The sequence below is a fragment of the Equus caballus genome, chromosome 30 (assembly GCF_041296265.1).
Source record: "Equus caballus isolate H_3958 breed thoroughbred chromosome 30, TB-T2T, whole genome shotgun sequence".
In the NCBI taxonomy this organism is placed as follows: domain Eukaryota; kingdom Metazoa; phylum Chordata; class Mammalia; order Perissodactyla; family Equidae; genus Equus; species Equus caballus.
In genome coordinates, this window is record NC_091713.1 from 20,742,383 (window position 1) to 20,753,289 (window position 10,907).

General features: G+C 49.7%; 1 non-coding gene across 1 annotated transcript; it reads left to right on the plus strand.

Moving 5' to 3' along the window:
• Positions 1 to 8,131: 8,131 nt before the first annotated feature.
• Positions 8,132 to 8,204, plus strand: TRNAT-UGU (transfer RNA threonine (anticodon UGU)). The gene has a single exon. It is a non-coding gene; the product is annotated as a tRNA-Thr (tRNA).
• The last annotated feature ends 2,703 nt before the right edge of the window (positions 8,205 to 10,907 follow it).

A 10,907-nucleotide genomic window follows, 5' to 3' on the forward strand; every position in this document is an offset into this window, starting at 1 on the left:
TTCCAACCTCGGCACCATTGGGTTGGATAACTCTTTGCCTCGGGGACTGTCCTGTGCACCATGAATGTTTACCAGCATCACAAGATGCCAGTAGCTTCCCTCTTCCTCCGCTATGATGATCAAAATATCTCTAGACAGTGCCAAATGTGCCCTGGGGGTGCAAATCCCCTACTCTAGAAGGCAAGTACGAAGAAATACAAAAATAATAATACTAATAATAATCACTGTTACCACTGCTGCCATTTAAAAGGCACAAATTATGTGCTCCGAGCTTCATGACATTATCATATTTAATCTCCACAACCAAGTAACCAGTCTGTATTGACTCTCTGAGGGAATATTTACATCAGAGATGAAGAAACGGAAGCTCAGGGGCTGGCCTGGTGGTAGAGTGGTTAAGTTCGCACATTCCACTTCAGCAGCCCCAGGTTTGTGGGCCCAGATCCCAGGCACAGACCCAGCACTGCTTGTCAAGCCACTCTGTGGCGGCATCCCACATAAAATAGAGGAAGATCAGCACAGATGGTCGCTTAGGGCCAATCTTCCTCAAAAAAAAAAGAAAGAAAGAAAGAAAAGAAACTGAAGCTCAGAGATGTTAGGTAACACGGCCAAGGTCACACAGAGGGTAGTGGCAGAGTTTCCATCTAAAATCAGGCTTTTGTGACTCCAAAACCTGAGCTCATCACCAGTTCCAGATCCTGGGACCACAGATCACAAATGTTTCTGGAACAGTCTTCATTCTTAACAGTCCTTCTGGAGTATGTTAGCACTATCCAAATGCTATATCCAGATTTAGATTTAAAGGCATAAACACCATAGCCATTCTCTGTAAGAGGATCAGTCCAAAGCATTAGTGCTGAGGAGAGCTGGCTGCAGGAGAGAGCCCCGGGTCTGCGTTCAGAACCTGTGGCCAGTAACTGACTGTATGGCCTTTATTTGGGGTCAATTATTTAAGCTCTCGAAGTCTCTACTCGTCTACAAGATAAAAAGGATTGGTTAGATCAGACTTTCAACCCTGCTGCACCCTGAAGTCACGTGGGAAGCGTTTAAAACGGAATGCCTAGGCCTCACGCCAAACCAACTAACCCAGAATTTCTGGAGCCTGGGCAGTGACATTTTTTAATGTTACCTTTCCCCACGTAACTCTAATGTGCAGCCAGAATGGAGGCTCATGGGACCAGATGAAGTGCAAGACTCTCAAGTTCTGTGTATCTACCTGAGGGCCCAAAAACGCTTAGACTAGAGGTCTTGCTCTCTCCCTTCCACGGCCCGAGAGGATCCTCCGACGCACAAGAGCTGTTCAGCGGGGTGGCTGGGTTCTGTCTCAGAATAGCGTCCCAAAAGCCTTGAACGGTTTCCTGGGGACTCCTTCAGTGTCTCAACTGCCCTCCAGCCCCTGAACTGACCATTTCCAGCATTTCAGGCTACCAACCAAAGGTACGGAAACCCCACCCCACTCTCCGGTGGGAGCTGGGGGTTGGAAACCTCTACAAAAGGCTGCAAGGAGCAGGGAACATGACAGAAGACAGCTGTGTTGACTGAAAGACTGTCCTCTGCCTGGCCTCGTTGAGCGCTTGCCCTGTCTCACTTTAATAAGGTTAATTCTAATCCATGGTCTTCCAGGGGGTGGGAGAGTCTCCTTTCTGGACATGACTCACTGCCTCCTGTTTGGCCCCAAAGGAGAGTGATAACATCTCACTCAGGAGGTGCCTGACAGGAGCTGTGGCTACAGAAATGGGGCTTCGGGCCCTATGAAACCCACGCTCTTCATCCCTTCCTCTGCCTCCTGGCCCCCGATTTCGGTGAGCAACCCATCTACAACAGGAGGGCTTCACAGAGTACTTTTAGGTACAACTAGTAATGGAAGTAATTTACATCATTAAGTGCTCCCCAGATGCCAGGTTCCGGGGAAAGTATTTACGTGCATCGTTTCATTTATTCCTCCCAAGTACTCACATGAGATGGGATTGTTGCCATCATTGCCGTCATTGTCATCATCACCATCATCATCATCCTTGTGTTACAGATGAGGAAACTGAGTTGTCTGTATTCGCTGTTTCTTTCCTGGGCCTTGGTCCCCATGGTTCCTCCAATCGTCTGGATAATGGCCGTTCCTCCTCTGGGCCATGAGCTCTGCCAGGACAGGGACCACATCTGGTTGGCTCACCACAGGGTCGCAAACTAGCGGAGAAGAACCAGAATTCAGACGCCGGCAGGCTGGCCCCCGTGTGCCTGTGCGCTTCACCTCACCCAGCGGAGGGTGAGTCTGTGAACACGGCCGGGAAATGGGCTCCGGGGAGCTGGACGGACTCTCGGGAGTGTGGGCCATGAGGGGCACAGAGAGAGTGTTGAAGGAGGAGAAAGCAGTCAGCGGGGTCATGTGCTGCCAAGACACCAAGGTCTTGTCCACGTGGAGGCCTATGAGGGTCATTTCAGCGCAGCTGTCGGGGCAGAAGACGGATGGTGTGTTGAGTGAGTGGGAGATGAGGAAGGGAGAGACCCACCAAAGACAACGCACTGGAGGGGATGGAGGGTTTTTTAAATTTTATTTTATTTTTTTACAGTTTCTGTGGGAGAGACTTGGGCATGTTAAAAGCTGATGGAGGAGTCCAGTGGGGAGTGACAGGCTGACTGTTCAAGGGGTAAAGGACATAATGGGTCCTGCAGGGTTCCCGAAGAGGCCAGAAATGGGGAGGGATTGGCCATCTTTGGGGTGAGGTCCAGCTCCTCTGCCACGATCGGAGGGAATGAAGAAAGCAGACCAGGCGCGCAGGTCCAGGTGGCCAGTGCCTGCAGGGGAGGTGAGGCCGGCATCACATTATTTCCTCACAACCACCCTGGGAAGTACATCCCCTCCAGCCCCTCTGTGCAGGGGAAGAACCGGAGCCTCAAAAGTTAAGACAACTTCAGTGCGGCCAGCAAGGGGCAGAGCTGGGTTGGGAACCAGATCCTTCTGACACTGAAGGCGAAGCTAAGCCAGGATGCAGCCTGTCACCCTCTGCAGTTCAGTGAAAGGTGACCAGCACAGGTGTCTCCAAGTGTCTCCAGATTCCAACTGAGGTCTACCAGACCCAAAATCCATGATCTTTCTACCGCCCTGCCTGGCCTCCTGTATTTTTTATTTTTTCTGGTTTGGTTGAAGGGGTTTTCTTTTTTTTTTTTTTTTTTGGTGAGGAAGATTGGCCCTGAGCTAACATCTGTTGCCAATCTTCCTCTTTTTGCTCAAGAAAGATTGTCACTGAGCTAACATCCATTCCAACCTTCCTCTATTTTGTATGTGAGACACTGCCACAGCATGGTTGATGAGTTGTGCATCAGTCCACGCTGGGGTCCAAACCAGTGAACCCCAGGCCACCGAAGCAGAGCACACGAACTTAACCACCACACCACCGGGCCAGCCCCAAGGTCCCCTGTATTTTGATCTGGAAGTTATCAGCCCTCACCTCCCCTGGATGAATTAGTCTTTGTTGGCCCAGCAGCTCGTGAACAGACACAAGGCTCAGGGAGGCCCCCCAAATGAAACTTTGTCTGAGCTAGTAAATTAGTTCTGCGAGCCAGCTTTCAAGGTGCTGGGGCTAGGGGTGCCCTTTCTCCATCCTTCTCTTCAGTCTTCACCCCTCCAGATTCCTCCCTCCCAGAACAACGTAAACACCAGCAGCCCTGGCCCCAGTGCTAACTGGCCGTGCACCCTGACCCAATGATGTCCCTGCACAGCTGGTGCACAACGATCTCCAGACTCAGAATTGAAGCCCTTCCATCAATTCCACCCAAAAGTCCAGTAATCTGATTAAAGACCTACCCAAGAGAGGACTACTGGGTGTGGGATAGGACAATATCCAGGAGCTGAAGTTTGTTACAATGACTTTAATAAGTGGGCGTGTTCCATTGGGCCCACATAAGCAGGGGGCATTCACTATTGAGCTGCCCCCAGGAGGTCAGACGCTGCCCACCCGCTGCCTAAGGCCCTAAGGTTCACCATCTGGGGTGGTGGGAAAGACCATGTGCCCTGGGTCATTCTGGAGGACACCACAGCCCCTCCCACCGAGGATCCAAGCAAACGGGAAGAGAGGGTCAGCTGGGACCAGAGCCCCTGACCCCCTAATCCCAGAGTCTGAGCCCCTCCTGTGTCCTGGGTTCCTATTGGCCTCCCTACACAGCTCACTGGACACCAACAACGTTGTGCCACACTCGGGTGCTCATCCCTCCTCTCTAACACTAATGGAAGCCTGGAAGGTGGGGATTACCCACCGCTTGTCCATTTTGAATCCCCTGTGCCTGGACAAACTACGCTCTATGTTTCCTGAAGCAGGGGCCACATTTCCTAACCGCTGTCACCTCCGCATGTGAATACGTGTTGGGTTGTGAAGCAACCGTGGACAGCACCCTCGGCTTCCTGCCTTCCTCTGCTTTAGCATCGCTCTTCCCTCCATTGGTGCCCTCGGCTTCTGCAGTATAGGGGGTCCTCTCCCTCCTCCACCTCTAGCTCAGTTATCAGTGGGTATAAGGAAGGACCAGATCCAAGTGAGGACCCTCCACCCGCCTCCCTCCCTCCCTGGCCCCCAAGTCCCCACGACAGAGCCCACCTTTCAACTTGGAGAAATTCAGGAAGCCCCTCTGTTTTTGGTTGGTCGGCTGGCTGGGTTTTGTGTGTGTTTGTGCTTTGTTGGTTTATCTATTGTTTTGTTTTGTTTTTTAACTTTCCATGACCAACTTTCAGAATGGGAAACAAAAGCCATGGGAAAGTCCCACAGCCACATGAAAGGTGGCTTCCCTGCGCGATCTGGTGCCAGCCCCCTCCCCTCCCCGGGCCACAGCTTCCTTGTCCTCAAAAGGACACAGCCTCTGACCTTGAGACTGACTTTGGACGGGACAGGATAAGACCCACTCCCAGCAGGAGAAGACAGGGATTCCGAGGAAAGCTTAGGAGAGCTGCTGCCCCGAGGGGGTGGGAGAGCCATTCAGGCTGATCCTGCTTCTCCTCCATCCTTGGGCTGCAGGGCATTCAGAAAGGAGAGAGTGAAGGCGGTGGGCCAGCAAAGGAAATCGTCACCTTAAAGCGAGAAGAACACATAGAACGGCCAAGAGACGTGGTGGGGACTTCTATTTTCTATCCTCTTCTCATCCTTCCATCCTTCCATCACCTCCTCTCCCTCCAGCCAACCTGAACGGGGGATGCCTTCCCTCCTCACAGTGAGGCAAGCTGGAATCTCTCCCCAGATTTCCTGCTCCAGTCAACCACAGACTGGAAGGAAGCGCTCAGCCCGTGAAGAACAATCCCGATTGTGTCAGTTTCTGGCACGTCAGGATCTCCTAGTGCTTTCAAGCTCTTTATTGTGTTGAATCTTCCTAACTGCTCTGAGATAGAGCCTCAGTTATCACCTCCATTTTACAGGTGGTGAAAGGGCTTGGGCTAGGGCTTGGCGGAGGGGAGGAAGAGGAAGAAGGGACACAAAATGAAATGTAGAGCCCTCCCAGACTTGTTCTAATGCCACGCTCCTTATGAGCAAATTAGTCTTGACAAGATGTCCACCCTTCTTATCTTTCTTTCGTCTTGTCCTTCCACCTGTATGTTCTTTAGCCCCCATTTCAGAAGTTAGTATGGAGAAGAGGAGAGATCCCGTTTTTCTATCACATCCCACCTCCTGCTGGGAGGTGCTGGGGGTTCATCAGGTGGCGGATGAAGGGCAAATGAAAATGACTGGGGAGCATCTCCTCGTAGCACAGGCTCAAAGGAATGGAAGGGCACCTTGCTTCCGCCTTAACTGAATGCCTGACCTCCTTGTTTTGGATTAAATTGTGTCCCCTCAAAGAATTTACATATGTGTCCTAACCCCCAGTACTTCAGAGTGTGACCTCCGTGGAGACAGTCTTTACAGAGGTAATCAAGTTAAAGGGAGATCTCTCCGGTGGGTCCTGTCAACACAGATAATCCAGTCAATGTGCAACTCTAAACTGGGGAAAGCTTATTGTGAGCCAGATCTGAGGACTAGCCCGGGGCCTTCCTTCCCCAAGGAAGGAGGGGCATCAAAGAAGTGGGGTGCACAGAATGGTTATACTCCATCTTGGAACAAAGAGCACATATCACATATGACAGGAATGTCCCTTTGACGGTGGCCACGAGATTGCTTTGCTGGCACAGCAGATGGGTGAACTCGGCAGGTGGGTGGTCACAAGGTGACCACAGCAGGTCAGTAATTAATCCTTAGTTTAGGGAGAGATGCTCATCCTTAAAGAAATGCCAATATGGGGGCAGATCCATCCCTATCTTTCAGAGATTCTTATCTTTGAGACATAGTAAATATTTAAAGCATATGTACAATGCATGCTCAACGGCCACGTCAGGCCACGTCACGAAAAACAAGGTCAGGCCAAATTAGTTTTAAACCAAATGGTCCCCTCCTATACCCCAATATATACTATTGCTTGTTGTTTATTTATTAGTCCTAACCCAGTATAACTGGTGTCCTTATAAAAAGGGGGATTTTGAACACAGAAATGGACACACAGAGAGGAAGGATGATGTGAAGACACACAGGGAGAAGACAGCCATCTACATGCCAAGGAGAGAGGCTGGAGTGGGTTTTTTTTCCCCTCAGAGCCTTCCAAAGGGAAGCACGCTGCCCACACCTTGAATGTGGCCCCGCGGCCTGTGGAATCGTGAGGCAACACATCTCTGTTGTTTAAGCCCCCACGTGTGGTACTTCGTTCGTGCAGCCCTAGAAAACTAGCACAATCCTCCAAATCACCTCTGAGGTGGAAAATAAACCAGCTTTGGAAGCTCTTGGCAAGATGACAAGGGAGATGAAAATCAGGCTCAGATGTTACAGGCAGAAGAAACAGTAAAATGAGAAATGAAGGTGCTTGCTAGGTCAGCTTGAGGGGAGGAAAAGTTTGCATGCAAAAAAGGAAACCAACCGAGGAGTTTGGCCTTCATCCTGAGTGTAGGGAGTAGGGCCGGCAGGCTGCTGGAGCAGAGGAAGGAGGAGGAAAGCCAGGCACCAGGATGGGAAATCTCAGGACAAGGGGCGGGGGAAGCAGGACAATAAGAAAACCAGACAGGCCAAGGAAACTACAGGGTGTTAGAAAATTCCAGCTTGGATGGGGAGGCAGTGGAAGCGGAAGTGAGGGAGAACCCTGAGAAGCCAGCTGCACAGCACTTCCCTCATGTCTCCCGGCTTACAAATGAACATCCTCACTGAAGTCATGCATTCAGCATTTTATTGAGGACCTACTGTGTGCTTCATACTAGCTATTCTAGGTGCTGGGAACACAGCAGGGAATAAAAGAAAAACCCCCGGCCTCAAAGAGCTGACATTCTAACAAGGAGACAGAAAAAGAACAACAAACATAATAAGCACATTATTCAGCAGGAAAGAATGTTAAGTAGTATTGGGTAAAAGGGATGGGACAAGGAGGATGGTGCAGCTTTAAATAGAAGGTCAGGAAGGGTCTGCTTGAGAAAGTCAATGGGAGCAGACGCTGAAAGAAGGTGAGGAAGAGAGGCCTGCAGCCCACTGGGAGCGCAGGATCCTCATCGGCTCCTTCATGCAGTTATGGGTCATGCTGTGGCCATAACTTCCTTCCTTCAGTAAATAGTTCATCAAACAAGAGAATGAGGCATCGTTTCCTGATCCCAATCATTAAAAAAAGAGTGGGGACAGAGCTTTACTCACTCACTGTATCGCCAGTGTCCAGCAGTGAGTACTCAATAAAAATGTGTTCAATTAATTCATCTAATATCAATAACATTTAATTTATGAGAACCACGACTTCCTTATAAGTACTCAACTTGATGCAATTTGTCGTATAAACAATAGGTTGGAGGCTTTTTTGAGACGTAAATGTACCACTCATAATATGATCAGAACATGATTTCCTTTGTGCCCTTTTTCTTCCAGCCCTGTGTCTGCATAACTGACCGTAGATTATGATTTAGCGTTCTGTAATGACGAACATACGTTTTGAAGTCCCGGTTTTTTTTCACCTTAGCAGATTGTAGGCATTTTTCTCTGGCACTTCATAGTCTTTACCATTGAAAATAGATGCATTGGGTCAGTTATTTTCACAGACTGCCGGCTAAAGCAATTTTGCTTCCAATGTCCTTGATTTATAGCGGTCAGGATAACAAGCAGGCTCCATAGCTCAGTGGTTAGAGCACTGGTCTTGTAAACCAGGGGTCGCGAGTTCGATCCTCGCTGGGGCCTCTCGTCGATCCTAGCTTTTTCTAAATTATCCTGTTTAATATACGGAATAGAGACCCCAACTTGGAAAAGTGATTTCTGAAAACACTACTTCTGGTAGGCTTAAAAATCACTCCTCCTGAAATGCAAATGAGGGGTATCCTTAATGTGCTTTAGAAGTGACCCGGAAGAGAAAATCCTGGAAAGCAACAAAGAGCAGGAAAAAGAAAAAAACGAAAGGGATCCTCGGCGACCCCAATGCTCCCCCGACCTGCGGCCCGAGCACCGGAAAGGGAGGCGCGTCCTGCGCGGACTCGTTTGCAACGCTCCGCAGACACCCAGCGCTGAACCGCAGAGAGCGGCCGGGCGGCGCTCGCCGCGGCTGGACAGCGGGCGGAACGGGCGGGGGGCCTGCAGTGTGGCCGCGCGGCCAGCGGGTGGCGCTCTGACACAGGCTCCCTCTCGCCTCCCCGGAGACCGACGGGTGCGCGTCCCGACGCAGTTCCAGGCCCAGAGGTGGCCAGCATGGCCTGGCCGGGAGCCCGCGCTGCGGCTGCCACGTGGCAGCCGGGCCTCCGAGCCCCGCCCGGCTCCAAGGTCCTGCCCCTTGGAAAGGGAGGGAGAGCGACTCCCAAAAATCAACAGCCCCGGGCTGCATGGGAAGCCAGCGTGTGCAGCCGCTCTCATTTCTCCGGATTTTTCCTGGATTCCCGAAAGCCGCGTGACTGCAGTACGGAGTCACGAGAGTCTTTTCTGAACACGTGAATTTTCCCCACCCGGGACGTCTTTCCCCCTATCTCAGGGCTAGCGCTTGATGAAGGCTTCTCTGTAAATTAGCCGCTAGCCACATGTGGCCACCAAGGGCCTGAAATGTGGCTAATGGGACTGAGATGTGTGGAAAGAGTGATATACACATTGGATTTACAGAATTTAGTACCCAAGAAAGAATGTAAACTATCCCATTCGTGGTTTTTTAATTGATTACATGTTGAAATGATAATGTTGTAGAGTGGATTCAGTAACATATATAATGACATTAATTTCACCAATTCCTTTAATGTGGCTACTAGAAAAATTTTAAATTTCATCTGTGGCTCCCATTTGCAGCTCTCATATTTCTGTGGGGTGGTGCAGGTTTAGGGAGCCAGAGTCCTGTGGCCTTGAGTTCAAGTTAATTCTTAACCTGTTCTTGTACCAGATAAACTGATGGGCAGAGAGAGTGTCTTTGGTCTCTGGGTCTCCCGGAGCCAGGACTGTGCCTGGCAAGCAGTAAGCATGGCGTGGGTCGAGATGGAATTAAATATCTCCCCAACAGAATCTTTTTTTTTTTTTTTTTTATAGATTTTATTTTTTTCCTTTTTCTCCCCAAAGCCTCCTGGTACATAGTTGTATATTCTTCGTTGTGCGTCCTTCTAGTTGTGGTATGTGGGACGCTGCCTCAGCGTGGTTTGGTGAGCAGTGCCATGTCCGCGCCCAGGATTCGAACCAACGAAACACTGGGCCGCCTGCAGCGGAGCGCGCGAACTTAACCACTCGGCCACGGGGCCAGCCCCTCCCCAACAGAATCTTAAACTCCACAGGGAGCAAGAGAACGGATGTCTTCAGTTGGGTTCGCTTTGGGAGTGATGCAACTAAGACTTTCTATCTTGGCTTACAAGATTGTAGCTCTGGAAAAATAAACTCGTACTTTTGTTGCTTATTCCGCCCTTCTGTGCTCAGGATATTTGCTACTAGGAATGCTGTGGAGGTGAAGTGCGCAGAGCGCCTTGAGGATATAGGCCCCATTGATGCAAGAAAAATACCCACAATTGTCACATAAGGGTGAGCACTTCATTGACACTGAATGCCTTTTTGCAAAGCCATTTCAGATTCTCCAATACCTTAATACCCAGACTACTGACTCTGGGTCACTTGGTCATCAAGCAATAGTAAGAAAAAGATGCCTTTGAAGCATTCCAGGTCCATCTCCCTCCAGCCATGACCAGTCCTGGTCCTTCCTCCCTCTTCGCCCTCCTCCAGCCAGTCTCTAAAAAGAGCTAGCACATGCGTGTGTGTATTTTGCTGAACTTCTCAACACCTTAGGCTCTAAGGAAGCAGAATACACTTTGGCTGTGACCTAGTGATTGTTTCTCACTGTCCTAGCCCTTTCATAAAAGCTCACGGGCATCGCCAGCCATTTTCCAGAAAATAAAGCCACTTTGCCAGAGAGGAATGCCCTGCCTCTCTCCAAGTTTCCCAGCATTTCAGGGGTACCCGCCAGTTCCCTTCTCTAGACCCACTAACCTCCTATTCGAAATCTGTGTTAAGAAGGCCTTGAAATTGATGGATGTGCTCCTTTATTGTGATACGTGAATTCTGAGTACCTTTCCCTCAGTGCTCAAAATACTTCCAAGCCAGACTTCTTTGCAGGAAAATTGTACAGGAAAAATAAGGCAGAGTGAGCTAAAATATTTGGTCCAGAGGTCGGATCTAATCTCTGTGAACTGACCCAGGATTTTCAGCCATCTTTCAACAAAACGATCCAGGCTGTAATTCCTCCTACTTTGACGGTGATGTCTTCATCTGCAAAGAAGCCAAAAGTGTAAAATGTCAGAGTTAGATCCTGAAGTTCATTTCTATCCTAGAAAGTGTTTGGAAGGGTTACAAAGGTAGGCAAAGGTAAAAAAAAAAAAAAAAAAAAAACCATGGGGAAGAGCAAAGGATGAGGCTCAAAGATGATCCAAAACC